An 18,007-nucleotide genomic window follows, 5' to 3' on the forward strand; every position below is an offset into this window, starting at 1 on the left:
ACAAAGCTTTCTAATGCTCCATGCTTTTCTAAACTCACATTTTCAAATCTAAAAGTAGTATATACTTGTATTTAAGAAAAACTGAATCTCTAAGTATGTGTATGTATGTGTGTGTTTTTATGTATGTATATCCCCACATACAAACTACTAAATCACTCAAATATAGCTTTTATGGTAATTCTATGTGTTCCATGTAGTTAAAAGGCCTGGTATCCAGAAGAGTCAACCTCTTCCTCTCTTGGATGCTCATGCTCTCACTATTGAAACCCCCTTTCCCTGGAAAGGCCATTACTGTAAGTGGTGGACTTAGACTTTTAGAAATGGACATGGGGGGTCTAAGTGCCTTTTAAGTACTAACTTACAGTAAGAATTTTAGAAAACGGCCTTTAAGTGAATCGAAGACTTTATATTTTGTAAAATAGACTTGTGAGAACTTTGATATACCCATTACAATTAGATTCCTAAGACTTCCTTTCTACAGAATAAGTACAGATTGCTTTCTTTGTGGAATAAGCCTCTATCTTTTGCTTGTTTACTGGGACACAGTCTGTGTCACCAAAGCTAGTCTCAAACTTCAAACTTCAGATTGTCTTATTGCCCCAAGTACTATGATTATGTGCCTTCTTCCTACATAGTTTTAGTGACATTTTGTCAGATTCTTGTGCATTTTTAGGTAGTAAATGTAACATTTTTTGAGCCACTCAAAAAATCCAGTCATTAATTTGTCAACGTTTAGCAACTTTTGATCATCTAAGCACCTGGCAGAAATAGTGACCAAATGGCAAATTTCTGCCTTGAAGGATTACCGAAGCAGTGTTGATAGTGTGATGATTTCTGGATATCTACAAGTAAATAACAACACATTAATGTTCTTGACTTTTCATAGTAACTGATACAAATATCCTATGAATAAAATAATACATCCATTCTTGTCTGTTTTAAACTTACCAGTGGAAGTCCACAATCCAAATGACACCCTAAACAAAAACCTGGGAGAAAGTGATTTAAAAGGTGGCCATTACTATATTGGAAAGAACAGGGCCTGGCCACTGCCCAAAGACCCATTCAAGAAGATGCTAACCCCCTGCCATCATCTAGAGAGGAGCTGCTTAGGGAAGTGAGGGAGGGGTTTCACCCTCAGTGGTCATGGTACTTGTCTGGAGACACTTTTTTTTTTTAAACCTAAAAGCCCTTGGCTTCCTAAATGCTTTGAGGATCACCTTGTCAGAGAGTACTGTTAGGATAGCAGTGAATTGTGAAGGACACAATGATTAAGGGAATGCTTTTACTAGCTAGCTAAAAATGCAACCTAAGTGCAATATATGGGAGGGTTTATAGAAAAATTGAAAGAAATGGTGTAATTATACTTTCAAAAAGAAAACTTAAAATGTATTCATAAAAAGAGTAGAACCTCATGGTAACTTGTAGGGACTGTTCTAGGGGGTAGGGATTCTGGAAGAAAAAGTACATTATCTCAGTACAGCACTAATTATTCCTCCCATCTGGGTAGCATGGCTTCAAGTGAACCTGACTTTCGGAGAAGTATTCCCTTGGCCAGGTAATTGACCAGCCCAACTGTATCACAAAGATTTTGTTTTTATTTTTGAGTCAGAGACAGAGACAGAGAACACACATGAGTACAGGTGACTCAGAGGCCAAATGCATTATATCCCCCGCAGCTGCAGTTACAGGTTGAGCCATTTGACAAAGGTACTGGGAACTGAACTCTAACAGTAAGTGTTCCTAACTCTTGAACTATCTTCTCTAGCCCCTTCTATTAACTTATGAAGACACAATGAACAACTCTACCTGGAGATAGGTTCTATTCTTTCTCTAAAGGTCTTCCCTGCCATGTCACTACTGGTCTACTATGTTGTAGGCATGGCTTTTTGTCCTTTTTCTACCTCCTTCCTTGGATAGGTACTTAAATTTACAGCCTTTCTGCCCAGAAATTGTTCTTGAAACCCTCACGATTGTCCTCAAATTTAAAAACATACGTGGAAGAGCTGGGGGCCAAAGGCTCAGGGATAGAGCATGTATTTAGAATGCATGAAGCTCTGAGTCCAATCCCCAGCACCCAGAAATAAGTGCTATTACCATCAACTGGGTAGAAGTCAAGGATACTGCTAAACATCTTGTCAACTATGTTAGCAATTCCACAGGAGAATTAAATGGCCACCCCTTTAAGAGGATTTATGAGCAGTTATCAGGTGCTTTGGGGGAGTAACTCATAAGGCCCTCCCCTTTATAAATTTCTATAGGTATTTGATTGGTGTTGGAAAAGAAGAATTTTTGTCAGTGATATAACCATTGTTAAGGTACATGTAGACTTATGACAATTCACGTGTGTTGATATAAACAATGATAATGACAGGTGGAAGAGAGAAAAAGTGTGTTTGGGGGTGAATATAATTACACCATAGTGTAGACATGTATGAAACTGTCATGAGACATTGTATATAATCTATACTAAGGAAAGTAAATAAGAGCCTAGGCTAGAGAAATGGCTCGCTCGATACTCTTGAAGGATGAAGCTTCAGTTTCCAGCATCCACATGGGGAATTACAACCATAATGGCAGTTCCAGATGAACTGACACCATCCTCTGACATCCAAGGGCACATGGTATACATAAATGCACGCAGGCAAAACACTCAAACACTTTAAAAGAAGATCAGGACCCAAGATATCAATAGTGACAAGGTTGAGAATCCCTGTTCTAAAGATAGCTGCCAATGCATCAAGGAAAATAGGAAGCTATTGTTTAATAGTTATCTGTGCAGTTTAAGGTCCAAGCCATGCCATGGGAGGAGCTCATCTGAAATCATCACTCAATAGCCAGCTTGAAGCTTCTGTAGAATATGTTAGTCTCTTTAGTGTAGTATTATGTCACATTTCTAGTCTTCTGTCGAACATATATTATTCAGTTAATTATTGCCAGCATTCTGAGCTTCCCTATTTGAACAAGAATTCCTGGGGCGGGGGGGGGGGGACCTAATTCTGCAAAGGATGATTGATAACAACTTTAGCAATGTGGAGAGCTTGGAATGTTGTAGTTTCAGAACCTAATTAGTTTACCTTGGGCTATCTTTATCAAATAAGCACTTCTTGCCACCCACCCACCTGAACCCCTACTTATGCTAACATCCTGTGACTGGGATTTTGAAGGCCTTTTGGGATGTATTAACAAAACACTACCTTCTCGCCAATACAAGGACTAAGAATGCTGTCAGATAATATCTAAGTCAGTAGTTCTCAACCTTCCTAATGCTGTGACCCTTTAGTACAGCTAATGTTGTGGTGAGCCACAACCATAAAATTATTTCATTGCTATTTAACTGTAATTTTGCTACTGTTATGATTCATAATGTAAATATGCAGGATATGTGACCTGAAAGGATTCTGAACCTACAGGTTGAGAACCACTGATCTAAGTCCTATAACCAAGTTCTCCCTGTCATGCTATAGCCCACCTACATGATGTACTGACCATTTGGAAAGTGCCTTAATCAGTTACTTTTCTCTGTTTTGTTACTATAAAAAAATCCATGGAATTATTACCACAGTAAAACATGCTATTTGCAGTAACAAAAAAAAATCTGTATTCTGAGGTCACAGTAACTTATATTTTGCCCCAGAATACATTATTTCCCCTTTGAGGTGAGAGCTGTGTTTTTGCAGCTACACCAATGATCATGATAGATTGTTCTTTTAGGGATTTAGTAGTTTCCAGAATCTCACACAAGGAATCATTTCCTACAGTCTACCCTCAGAGCCAGCATTTCTGTCCAAAGGTACATCTAATGCTAAACAGTAAACACTAAACTTCCCATCTATCAACAAGCTTCCAGGTTGTAATGGTTAGTTAATTTTTTTAATTTAGCTATTAACTTTTCACCCTGATTGCAGCTTCCCCTTCCTCCTCTCCTCCCAATTCCTCTCATGTCCTCTCCCTGCATCCACCCCTTCTTCCCTTTCTCAAAAAAGGTAAGCTGTCCCATGGATATCAACCAGCCTTGGCATATAGCTATTGGCATATAGCTATTGTATTAACAATTGTTTTACATCTTAACTTTTAACTCTGAAATAAGTATGGCATCCTTACACTGTTTGTTAACCTGTGACTATTATGATAATACTAGGTCTCTGAAATATCATTTTTAAAAAAAAAACATACTAGTATTCAAATTCAGGACTTCACACACAGGGTCACCGTAATTATTCTAACACCGAGCCTTATCCTCAGTCCTCCAGGCCTATAAAATGTCCATGCATACAGTGTTTTTAACATGCAAAATATAAAGATATATTTATTCTGCAGGAAAATGGGTCCAAAAATGCATCTTCGTAAAAGGACTCATACACACTCATACACATGTATGCATGCATATATGTATATATTTATATATTCGTACATTTACATATTGAAACACTTCTATATATTCTTAGCTTGCTTATCTAGCTTTACAAAAAGGACAAACAGTAATTATTATACTCACTATGCCTGGGTATAGTAGTTCATACCTGAAATCACTGCAATGGAGAGGCAGCAGCAGGAGGATCACAGTATGAAGCCATTCTGATGAACCCTGTTCCCCTAAAAGTCAATGGCCAAGATAAGTAGGTCAATAGTACAGAGCATACCTGGCTGGCCCTGAGCTCCACCTCCAGCTCTGAGCAATAAAGGGAATAGAGGAGGAAAACAGGAGGGAAGAAGGAAAGAAAAGAGAATTTACAAGTTTTCAGTTAAAGGAAGTGTGCTGCATTGCAACGTAAAGACCACAAGATGGCAGCTCGCACAAGGAAACTGAATGGTGCCTTAGTGAGTCCTGGGGCCTTTTCAGGCTGTTTGAAAGACAAAGTCTCATTTTTTTTTTTTTCTTATGAGACAGGGTCTCATGCAGCCCAAGCTGGCCTCAAACTCATGTAGGTGAAGCTAGCCTTCCTGATCTTTGTGTCTCTACCTCCATGATTTTTTTTTTACAAATAGAGAACTTAAATGAGAACAATTCAAAACAAAGTACGACTCAATGAAGCATCTTGTACTGAACAATATTATTTATGGCAAATCAATTATTTTTTGTCATGACCCAGTTAGAGATACGTTTCTATCATTAGCTAATTATTGTATACATAGATATTATATGTATTATTCATATATACATATATATGTCTTATAACTATTACTATATATGATACATTCTGGTATTTTTAATATTCCTAGATCGTTCGCTAAATTTCGACCCAGTAAATTTCAAATTTGCTTTAAAAAGCATGTTTTACAAATATATAGGTATACTAAACAGGTTTCATGCAGGATGCAGCAATGCCTAATATACCAGTACTTTGGCAACTATAGGTTTTCATCTTATAACCATTATGATTTTGATCATTTGTCATATTTTTAAAAATTTGATCAGGTTTTGTATGTGTCTGTGGACAGTGCACAAGAAGCCAAAATTAACCATCAGGTGCCTCCCCTATTACTATCTGTTCCTTTGAGGCAGGGTCTCTTTCTGAACATAGAGCTGATATTTTCTCTGTTTGGAAGGCAGCAAGCCCCAGAAATATTTCTGTAACCTCTTAACCCAGAACTTCATTTTGGTATACAGAGGACATCCAGTTTGTTATATAGGTGCTAGGATTTGAAATTTGATCGTCATGATTACACAGCAAGTACCCTTACCACTGAGCTATATCTCTAGCCTGTTTATTTGCTTTGGTCATACTATTCCTTCCGTTGAAGGTTCACAATTTCTGTTACACACACACACACACACACACACACACACACTCACACACTATCCTTTTTTCAGCTACTTTAACCCTTTTTTCTAGTATATTGAAGCTTTCAGCCATTTATGAAGAACTGGTTTTTAGCATAAGAGGCAAAGGATGGAGGAATGCTCTGAAATGCTATCTTCTGAACATGATGACATGGTTGTTGTGCCCAAGAACTCCCAGCAAAAACAGCCATCATGTATTGCTTTTGAGGGGCTCAAAAGGTTCAATTCTTAACTGAGAAGATAAAGGCAGTTAATGCTTGCCCAGGGGAGGAGCGGGTCACAGGGGATGTTATTACTCAGTAATATGTAATAATTGCGTTCACTGTGGTTAGTGACACTTGTGGCATGGAGGTCCTGGGCACTCCAAGAATGCAGGTTGAAAAAGCCATAAGAAGTAAGCCAGTAAGCAGCATTCCTCCATTGCCTCTGCCTTAAGTTCCTTCCCTAACTTCTCTAAATGATGGGACTACAAGCAATAAGATAAACTAAACCCATTCCTCCTCAAAGTGCTTTTAGTTGTGGTGTTTTATCACAGCAATAGAAACCCAAACTAAGACATACACATACTGTTACAGATCTCCAGACCTTAGTAGGCCCCCAGATCTTAGCACTACTAACTCTATGATAAAGGTAATATTCAGGGCATAAAATGTGGCATGTTGACAGTACCACCTGCCAAAATGAAAACAAAAACCTAATCCATCAAGGTCCATAGTTTTGGGAAAGTCTCTAAATTTACTAACCTTGCTTTTTAGCTTCTGTAGTTCTGCTTTTGGCTAACTGTCCTTGTTAACTGAAGTATGTCAACCAAGAACATGGTTTGAGGCTTAAAAGCTCACCCTGAGAAAGACTCTGGGCTACACTGATATCCTGAACATGCAGTAGTTGCTAGCCAGAAAATAAAGACTTTCTATTGGATTGTAGCCTAGAGGGTGGCACTGACCACAGTGAACTAAATCATTCTACATTACTGAGATCAGTCTTCTTTTGGTAAATACTGGACAACATTTCTGGAATTTCCACTGAGATTCCAGAGACCAGACCTTGAGACACTAGGGGTGGGGGCCTCAGAGCCGCTCAGAGTGAGGAAGAGTACAATGCTCAGGGAACATTTAGGGGAGCATAATCTGAGGTATTTCAGCTCCCCATGGCTCCTTTTGATCAACTGAAATCTAATGTTTTGGAAGAGCGTGACACTTCACCCCTCCCTCCCCCCAAAAATAACAAATTAGAAAATCACCTGGCCTGACACATTTCATTTTAAGTCTGGTTAAGACACATTTTGTGTGGGCTCTACTACAGATCCAGTGTCCAGGACCCATGTGAAACATAACTGAGTTCCTCCTATCTGTTCAGATGTATGTATGTGTGGTGGTCCACTCTGGTTGTCTTTACTGTGTGTATGTGTGTATGTGTGTCTGTGTCTATGCATGTGTGTACTTGCACATGCATGGGTGTATGCATGTCTGCATGCATGCATGAGGCTGCATGAATCTTTTTGCCTCTGACATGCTGCCCAGAGAATCCCACCCCCACAAACCTCCACTTAGGGAGCATGGGTACTTGCTTGTTTTATTATAAGCCTGACTCCTGCCAGAGTCAGGGTTGGTCCCTGTATGGAGGTGGGAAAGGGCAAGGTCTCTCATCCAGGGCCCCTTACCATAAGCCTAAGCTGAATGCATACAGGGAGGGAGAAATGGTTTCTCCAGGTGCTCACATTCCCTCTGCTACATGACTGCTCTAAATAGCCCTGGGGAAGAGGAAAATGTTCCCCTGGGCTAAGCCCAAAGGAAAAGAAAAAATTCTACTCCTTTTCCCTTCATAATTTATGTCTCCTTTTCAAAAAACAATCTGTATAATTGGAAAACTCATAACCCACCATTGCTTGAGAATTTTAGAAAAACAACCCCTGAAACAGAGAGGGGGATTGCTGCCAGAAATCACAGCCTGTACAGAACGTATTTGCCCTTCTATTTATTCAACACTGACCAAGGAGACTTTAAACAATTCTTGCTAGGTATTTTTAAAAAGGATTAAAGGAGTCTTCTAAAAAGATTTCATTTGTCACTCAGTTGGCCACAGATATTAGAAAAAAAGAAAAAATAAATGTATAAGTAGGTTTCAATTGTTGGTGGTAGCTCAAAAGGTGTTTAAAAGCAGAGAACTGATTGGGAAACAAAAGCTTTTGCATAAACCAAAACCATCACCTTCTCTGATGATGACACAGATTTATAGACACCGATGAAAATTTTGGTATATTACTCTCTGTCAGAAACCTATCTCCTAGCTGAAAGTTCTAAGATCCAATATCTCTCAGGTTGGCTGCAACGATTCCCCAGAGGTATAAGCAGAAGCCAACCCCCAAGACTGGCCCAATACTGATTTCCTATAATTAGTCAATTAATCAGTTCAGCTACATCCATCAGGTTAAACAATACCTAATGATCCTGGAGACAAAAAAGGAAATTGCAGACCATAATGCCTGCTATGTGCAGACAGGCATCCCGGTGCCATGGCAGTCACCCTGGAATCTCCTACCTGTAAGGAAACCTGGGACTCTTGATTCTCATTAGTCTGATTGACCTGTCTTGGACCTGAAAGATGTGAGCTGAGTACATTGGTGGAGGTGAGTCAACAGAGTTTGACTTTTAAATGAACAGACCAGAGAGAGGTTATAGTGGAGAACTTACATAGACCACCCCCCCCCATTTTTTTTAATTCTCCAACACTGTTTGATAGGATACTAAATGCTGACCTCCTAACTTCTATTGGAGCCCTCCTCCCCCCCACAAAAAAAAACTGATTGTAAAAGGGACTGCTGCAAGAAAGAGTAGTAGACTTGGGCTACAGAAATTAAGAAAGCCCAACTGTTTATGAGAGAGGCGTCTATGTTGGCTACCAGCTGAGGGGAGGCAAAAGGAACCTGACTTAGCATATGATTGCTGCCATAATCCTTCAGATTCCAACTCCAAAGACTAAGAGGCAGGTTCAGAAGTTCCTAGATGTAGCTAAGTATTGCTGCCTTTGGATACCAGAGTTTGTGGAAATAGCAAGGTCTCTAAACACCAGTACAAAGGGGACACTGAACCCCTAATCTGGACTGAGAGACTAAACAAAAGGCATTTGTGTTGTTATTCTGTCTAAGCTCCACCCCCACCGCTACCTGACAACAGCCAGCTGTGCCTGACACTATATAAGGGGCTGCTTGGCCCCTCCGTGCTCTCTTTGCTCTTCTTCTTCTCTTCTCTGCTCCCTTTCCCTCTTCCCCCTTTGTCCCTTCTCTCCCTATTCCCCTCCCCCTTCCCTCCACGTGCTCGTGGCCAGCCTTTCCTCTCCTCTTCTACTCTTCTTCTCTCATTAAAGCTCTCCCTGTGGTATCATGTTGGTTTGGTGTGGTCTGTCTGGATGCGAGCCAAGATTTAAAACCCAACATTGGTGACTTTACGGGGATTTGATCACCCCATGACTACCTGGCCAGGCGCCCTGGAGCACTGTGCACCGGCCACAGCTTGCGCTGAGCTGTGGTAGGGGGGACAGACACTTGCACTGATGCTACTTGATTGCTGCAGTGTGTCCCAGTCCGCCTTGTCCCAGTCTGCCATGTCTTCTAAGCCTTAGCTGTGCCATTTGACACCACCACCTGGACCTCTGTGGGACTCAGGACTTCCACCACACTGGGATTTAGAAACTCTGCAGGTTTGCCCCGCACTGCTATCATATGGAGATCCAATGCTTGATAGCCTAAACTTCAGAGAACTGGTAAGCACCCTTCCCACAATGTTCAGAGTAAAAGTATGCATGGTCTCAGGGGAGCATTCTTGAGCTTGGAGCTACCCTTGGGGATGGATCCTTTCACTGACCCTCATTCTAGGACCTTTTCTCTTGGGTAAGACTTTTCCTCCCCCCCCCCCCCTTTTTTTTTTGAGACAGTTCCTCTCTGATGAAAATGCCAGGCCGGGCCTGGATAAACTGCTCTCTGGCTCAGGAGCACCGGATCTAAGTGTAGCCCTAGCACTGGTAAGGGCAATTAATAATCCTTATTCTCACCCACAGGTCTGTCCGTCTTCACAGCTTGTCCCTATTTCCTGGGATGTTTTGGTCTAATTTACACTAAGCAGAAAACATTATCTCTATGTGGCCAATAAACTGGCACTCTCTTGCTAGCGATCCGTAGCATAGGCTTCCCCCTCCTCCCTTCCTCATTGCTGCTGCACTGCTGCAGCTTCTGGTTTGCTGCCCCATGGAAAGCAGGTCTGGCCCTGTCCCTTGCGTGTGCCAGGGACTGTCTGTGAGACCAGCTTTCCCAAGCGCATGTGACCCCTACACTTGGCACATTTTCTCATGTTCCCTGGCGGAAGACTTCTGTGTTCTGCCTGCTGCTATGTGGGTACTACAGCCCCCTGATATGCAGCAGCAAGAAAAGCGAGTCTGACCCCATCCCTTGTGTCCTGCCAGGGATTCTGCTTGCTAAGACCCACATGCAAGTGAGCTCTCTCTTTCTGTCCTGAACTTTGCTCCAGTGCTTCCGGTGCCACAGCCTCCAGAAAAACAGCTTTCACACTGTCTTTTCCAGCGTGCTCATACCACCAGCACACTCGTTACTAGGATACAGGATGGTACTTAGGGCTCACCCCACCAACACCACCATGGGCAGGTTGTGCCGTCCTGAAGCTGGAATCACTGGTCCTGGGCTTTCAGCTGCCAAAAGGAAGGTCCTTCCTACCTGACTGGGTCCCAGCGGTGCGCACCGCAGAACCACCAGCGTGCCAGTGCCTCAGCTGTGCACATGCTCGCACCTCTTCCTTGCTCTGCAGATTAGCCATTCACAAACCTTGCTGTGCTGAGTGTCACATCACAGGCTTAAATCTGCCTGGTCACAGTCTCACATGGCACAGTTGCCTCACTCCTTTTCTCTATTTACAAAACCTGTCAAAGCTATTTAAGATTTTTCATTCCTACCCTGTCTTGACATATGATCCTTACTAATAATTTACTTCCTAAGGAACACCGGTAGTTTGGGAGCAGGTGAGAATCCATGCAGACAAACATACCCAATTGGATTTGAGGCAGTGCCTGAACAAGATCCCCGATGGAATTATAATTCCACAGGTAGTATTTTAGCCAGAGATAAATTCATGATCTGTCTCCTGGCAATCTTAAAACCAGTGAATTTTGAAAAAACTACAAGAGTTCATCCAGGAAAAACAGGAAAATCTATCCCAATTTTTAAAATATCTCACCAAAGCTTTATCGCAATACACTAATTTGAACCCTGAAAACTCAGAAGGTAAGCAACTTCTGATGACCTATTTCTATTCCCAGAACTACCCCTACATAAAAGACAACTTTAAAAGCTAGAGAGGGGGCCCCTAACTCCACAGGCAGAAGTTTTGGCACTGGCCTTTAAAGTGTAGCATGGGAGAGATGAGAAGGCTTGCAGACTAAAGTGCCTTATGCTGGCAAAGGCTATCCTACAAGCCTCAGCCACTGTCCCAGACTCCTGGTCTTCTTCCTTTTTTTTTTTAATGCTATTTTTTCCATCTTTATTAACTTGAGTATTTCTTATTTACATTTCTTTTTTATTTATTTATTTTTTTATTTTATTTTTTTTAACTTGAGTATTTCTTATTTACATTTCGAGTGTTATTCCCTTTCCCGGTTTACGGGCCAACATCCCCCTAATCCCTCCCCCTCCCCTTCTTGATGGGTGTTCCCCTCCCCATCCTCCCCCCAATGCCGCCCTCCCCCCAACAAATCACGTTCAGTCTTAGAGGACCCAGGGCTTCCCCTTACACTGGTGCTCTTACTAGGATATTCATTGCTACCTATGAGGTCAGAGTCCAGGGTCAGTCCATGTATATTTAGGTAGTGGCTTAGTCCCTGGAAGCTCTGGTTGCTTGGCATTGTTGTTCATATGGGGTCTTGAGCCCCTTCAAGCTCTTCCAGTTCTTTCTCTGATTCCTTCAACGGGAGTCCTGTTCTCAGTTCAGTGGTTTGCTGCTGGCATTCGCCTCTGTATTTGTTGTATTCTTGCTGTGTCTCTCAGGAGACTCCTGGTCTTCTAAGGCTAAGAGATTACCAAGCTCCTGCTACAAATGTGGTCAGCAAGGTCATTGGGCAAGGGCTTGCCCTAACTTCTGCAAGCCAAGGGGCTATGTTCTAGGTGCCATCAAGAGGGACATTGGAATGTCGATTGCCCTCATGTTGTGCAGGACAGAGGGACATCACATCCAGATAACCGTCCAGTGGATCTCCTAGGTTTGGCTATGGACGACTGAAGGGGCCTGAGTTCCTTGGACCTGACCACTACCATCATCATCAGGGAGCCTGGGGTAACTATTGTGGTATGTGGGCAGCCCATCTCTATCCTTTTGGACACTGAGGCCACTTACTCAGTCCTAACGGAGTTTTGGGGACCCATTTTTCTCTCCTGTTTCCCTATTGTCAGGGTAGGTGGTAATTTTATCTTCCTCACCAAACCCCACCACTTAGTTACATTTTTAGAGATGTGTACCTCTTACTCATTCCGTTTTGGTAGTGCCAATATGCCCTGTCCTCTTATCGGGAAGGGATCTTCTAGCAACGTTGTGAGCCTCTATTTTGCTCCACCCATTTGCCTAAACCCAAGTTCGCCAGCAGTCCTTCTGCTCCTAGCCAGCCAACCTACTAACACAGACATGTTGCTTCCTTTACCAGCTTCTCAGGTAGACCTCCAGGTCTGGGAGATCCAGAAGTGCTCTGTTGCTAAACAGTCTTTTCCAAATATGATCTGGAAACTGCTTTCTCTGTCTTTTTGGCATGGCAAACTGTTTTAAGACCTCTGGTCTTACATTCATTCTGTAGGAATGCTAGGTTCCCTAGACTACAATAGAACCATAAAACTTGATACCTCATCTCTGCCTTATGGCACTCAGGTATACGTTGCTACTCCTTTTTCTTGAACTAGGAGTAGACTTTGACCCTTGGGTGAGTATTCCCTCGAAAGTGACTCACAATTCCCTCCCCCTTCTGGGCTCTTGCAGCTGTAGAAACTCCCAGGCCTGGTAGAGATGCTTTCTGGTGAGTCTGGGACTCACCATATGGCCTCTAGAGGGTCTGAGTGATGACTTAGACATCTAGCCTGGCAGAAATTTTTGGTGTTGAGATTATTCTCGGATGCTGGTAAGAATAATTCAATACCTCTCCCCATGGGTAACTCATTGTCTTCTAACTCAAATTCTCTTAGTTATGAGGTACACACCAGATTACAGTACAACCTTCGATCTAGCTAATGAACTTTCTCAGATAGTAAGCAGACTGGGTTCCTATACCTCTAACTCCTCCACCTTTAACTATAATCACAAATTCTTGTTCCTTCTACTCTACAAAAAGCTTATCCTAAAGAATGTTCATGTTGTTAACTCCTGTTGTTATCTTTTTTATAAACTTATAAGCTACAGGAAACCCATTCAAACCTACATCTCCTGGACCAAATAGACTCCACCCAGATAAGTACATCTGCCTAAAGTTCCTACTTACTACCTCTTCCAAAGGGTGGGATTCCTCTGGGTTTCAAATGTACATCTAAGAAAACAAATTTCTTTTCTTCCAAATACACTTAATCTTATTCTCTACCTATAATAAATATATATGTGTGTTCCAGCATCTTGTCAAGTCCAAGTGCTTACTACATCCGGGACAGCTCCAGAGAAGCCATCTCCAGATGTTCAATCTCCTCTCGCAGATACAGACGCTTCTATTGGACCTGTTCCTTCTGACCTATCCTCAGATGGTTCCACAGACCCTGAACAATAAGGAAACAGGCAACTCTAAGACTGGACAAACATCCCATACACATTTTTCTAGGCTCCCTAGAGACACGTTGAACCATCGCCCCAAAGCAAGCAGGAAGTAGTCAGAGATCACGAGGACCCTATTGCTGCTCCACCACTGCCTCTCATTTTTCTTTTTTAATTAAACCAAAACGGGGGAATGTTGGTATTCTGTCTAAGCTCCACCCCCCAGCTACCTGGCAACAGCCAGGTATGCTCCGCCCCACAGTTACCTGGCAACAGTCAGCTGTGCCTGACACTATATAAGGGGCTGCTTGGCCCCTCCTATCTCCTTGTTCTTTGCTCTTCTCTTCCCTGCTCTCTTGCCCTCTTCCCCTTTGTCCCTTCTCTCCCCATTCCCCTTCCCCCCTTCCCTCCAAATGCTCATGGGCCATTCTGCTCCTCTTTTACTCTTCTCTCATTAAACCTCTCCACATGGAACCATGTTGGCTTGGTGTTATCTGTCTGGACGCAAGCTGAGATTTAAACCCCAACAATTTGAGGCTTTAAAAACAGCTCTGACTCCAGCCCTAGCACTTCAGATGTCTCAAAACCTTTTCGTCCATTTATCCGTTTATCCACAATTCAAAAGACAGTACAAAGGGATTTTAACCCAAACTTTGGGGCCATGGATAGGAACTGTGACATACTTGTCCAAATAATTTGACCCTGTAGCCACGGTATGGCTCACCTGCCTAAGAGCTATGGTAGCTGCTGCTTGTCTAATAAAAATAAAAAGCAAGTTAGCACTGTGTTAGGATCTTATACTCACAGCACCCCACAACATGGCTAAGGCCCTCCTCTGAGGAATAACAGAACATTTGCTTTCTAACACCTCTGTGATCCAGTAATAGGGCCTACTCCTGGACTACCTTAGAGTCCCACTTGAGAAACCTGCCACCATCAATGCTGCTACCCTTTTGCTTGATGACAAGCAGCATGTGCTCACCCGTGACAGTCACAGGTTGAAAGATGAAACCAGGTAGGTGTGTGGGAACTGCAGTAGCTAGCTACCTTAACTGAGAGGATTTGAACCAAAGCAAGCTAATTCAGCCCAGAGAGCAGAGCTGAGCAATCTAACCCAGGCTCTAGGATGAGGAACAGGAAATTATCCACTATATATACAAAACGTTATGCATGTCCACGGTATGAACTGTAGAGGAAAAAGAGTTTCCCACCACTGGAGGAAAGGACATTAAAGCCAAAGAGAAAATCTTGGCCCTCCTCGAGGCTATTTGGCTTCTCCTATTAATCAAGTCCCCTGAGGCAGGAGGTAACTGGGCTGCTGACCTAGATGCCAGACACATAGTCCCAAGACCAATGGGGCCTATTGATATTCTGATGACATGCCCTGACTAGGTGTTGCCTGAGAAGCTGATAATAGCCAAGGGGAACCATGCTTCACTCCTTCTTTAAAAGGGGAACAAGAATACCCTTGGCAGGGAATAGGGAGGCAAAGTTTAAAACAGAGGCAGAAGGAACACCCATTCAGAGCCTGCCCCACATGTGGCCCATACATATACAGCCACCCAATTAGATAAGATGGATGAAGCAAAGAAGTGCAGGCCGACAGGAGCCGGATGTAGATCTCTCCTGAGAGACACAGCCAGATTACAGCAAATACAGAGGCGAATGCCAGCAGCAAACCACTGAACTGAGAACGGGACCCCCATTGAAGGAATCTTAGAAAGGACTAAAAGAGCTTGCAGGGGCTTGAGACCCTATATGAACAACAATGCCAACCAACCAGAGCTTCCAGGGACTAAGCCACTACCCAAAGACTATACATGGACTGACCCTGGGCTCCAACCTCATAGGTAGCAATGAATACCCTAGTAAGATCACCAGTGGAAGGGGAAGCCCTTGGTCCTGCCAAGACTGAACCCCCAGTGAATGTGATTGTTGGGGGGCAGGGTGGTAATTGGAGGAGGATGGGGAGAACACCCATACAGAAGGGGAGGGGGAGGGATTAGGGGAATGTTGGCCTGTAAACCTGGAAAGGGAATAACACTCGAAATGTAAATAAGAAATACTCAAGTTAATAAAGATGGGGGAAAAAAGAAAAAACTTGTTTCTATGTTAATTGATCAAGAGTAATTTAAAAAAAAATCTTGCCATGGTTGGGGAAAAAAAACTCAAAAAGACAGAGAGATAAAGACATTAATCAGATAATTGGTACCAGCCTCTCTTATATTGGTTCCCATGGTTAACCACTTTGCTATCAGCACTGGCTTGACCTTTAATTCTCATAATTATTACAATAACAGTCAGGCTCTGTATCTTAAACTATATGGACAATTATGTATCAATTCAGTAAAATTAATGGTCCTTACAACTAACCATTCCTCTTTAGAGTAGGATAAGTCCACAATTTGAATCATTCACTAAGACCAGTGTGGAATGTAACAGGGCCAGAGACCTGAGCACAACTGAATCCATTATGAAAGTACTATTCAGGCCATAAACAGCAAGTACATAGTGCCACCTACGTTCAAAAATGAAGACAAAGACCTAATAATCCATTAAAGCCCATAGTTCTGAGAAAGCCTCTGAATGTATTAAATTGCTTTTTGACCTCTGTAGTTCCACTTCTGGCTAACTGTTCTTGTTAACTGAAATATGTCAACCCAGAACGTAGTTTCTTGTGCTTAAAAGCCCCAAGAAAAATGCTCAGGGCTACACTGGGATTCTGAGCAGCCAACTGATAACTCTCCATTGTCTTAAACCTATGCCCAACAATATCTCACAACAATATAGGTTCAAATAGACTTAACTGGAACTAAAACAGTGGCTCTGTTTGCTCTTCCAGAGTACCTGGGTTTGATTCCCAGCACCCAAGTGGCTATATATAATCTTCTATAACCCCAGTTACAGATGCATGACGCAGGCACCAGGCAGGTACAAGATGCATACATATATATTCAGGCAAAATATCAATCAATACATATAAAATAAATTTTAAAAGTTTTTAAAGTAAAAGATGTTGCCTACATGAAAGATAATGCTCCTCATAGGATTTTACTTCTTACAATATGTAACAGGATCGAGAGTGCACAGGTTTAAACCAAGGATGGTGGTACTGGCATGAAATCTGAGCACTCAGGAAGTGGAGGCAGGAGGATCACGACTTAAGGCCAGCCTGGAAAGGAGAGGCCAAGACAGATGTTCTGAAACAAGAAATATGCCTTCCATATTTCCATATGCAAGAGAGGGAACACAATCAGAAGATATTAATCCTCACCCCAGATTCAGAGCTAGATAACTGAGAAGCAGAGGAAGCCTCACTGTCGTAAACATTTAGACTAGCACCCTTTCCCACATTTCATACCAGCTGCCTATAGTGTCTGTTTTTAGTTCCAAGGACCCCCCAAATTTACCTCAAATTTATTCCTTCAGATCAAAATCCTATGGTACAACAGCACCACCTGGAAGCAAAGCAATTAGTCAAAGATCCTTTGTTGTGAGAATTTTCCTTGGGGGTGGGTACACTAGGCAAAATGTATCTATTCATAAGTTTCAATGGCAAGCTAAGGTTTGATTCCATCTATGTTCGTGCAAGGAACCAATGAGTTTATTTAAGCTTAGTTACCCAGTACTGGTGAGGAGTTATTAACAGAGTCACTGAGCTAAAAGCATAATGGCTTCCCCTGTTGAAGCCCCTCTTAATTCACCTCCTCCATTCTCTATACTATGGCCCCTCCCCCTGACCCTGGATCTACCTGTAGTTACTTCCAGCAGAATTGTGTACACCTGTCTGGGAGTTATGGCTGGATTTAGAGGTGATGGTCCAATAACCTCCCAAGCCTATTTCCATGAAGAAATGTCAACAGTCAGCAAGCCTGGCTGTACTGAACTGTGTCAAGGAGGCACAGCTGGTCTTATGAAGATGCTTTGCTTGGAAAATAGTGATGTACAAGACCCTTAAACCCACCTTTTAGCTTACCAAATCTCCACTGTTTATTTGTTTACTTGCTTTTGAGAGTTTTCCTATGGAGCCCAGACAGGTTGTTAACCTGAAATCCTCCTGTTTCAGCTTCCCAAGTGCTGGGATCATACATGTATACCTCCACATTCTGTTTAAATCCCAATTGAGAGAGAGAGAGAGAGAGAGAGAGAGAGAGAGAGAGAGAGAGAGAGAGAGAGAGAGAGATCCTGCATAGATGCACATGAATCTAGTTCATGCATGTGGATGAAGATGTGTTCAAGAAGGACAGAGGTCAATATCCAAGTGTTTTCTTCTACCATTTTATTTTATTTTTTGAGACAGAGACTCTTCAAAGAACCTGGGGGCTTACTGATTAGGGAAACTGTCTGACCAGCAAGCTCCAGGGCTCATCCTGTGACTGTCTATTAAAGACAAATACTACCATCCTCACATTTTCATATGAGGGTACTGGGGATTAAATTCAGA

The sequence above is a fragment of the Rattus norvegicus genome, chromosome X (genome assembly GCF_036323735.1).
Source record: "Rattus norvegicus strain BN/NHsdMcwi chromosome X, GRCr8, whole genome shotgun sequence".
Taxonomy (NCBI): Eukaryota; Metazoa; Chordata; class Mammalia; order Rodentia; family Muridae; genus Rattus; species Rattus norvegicus.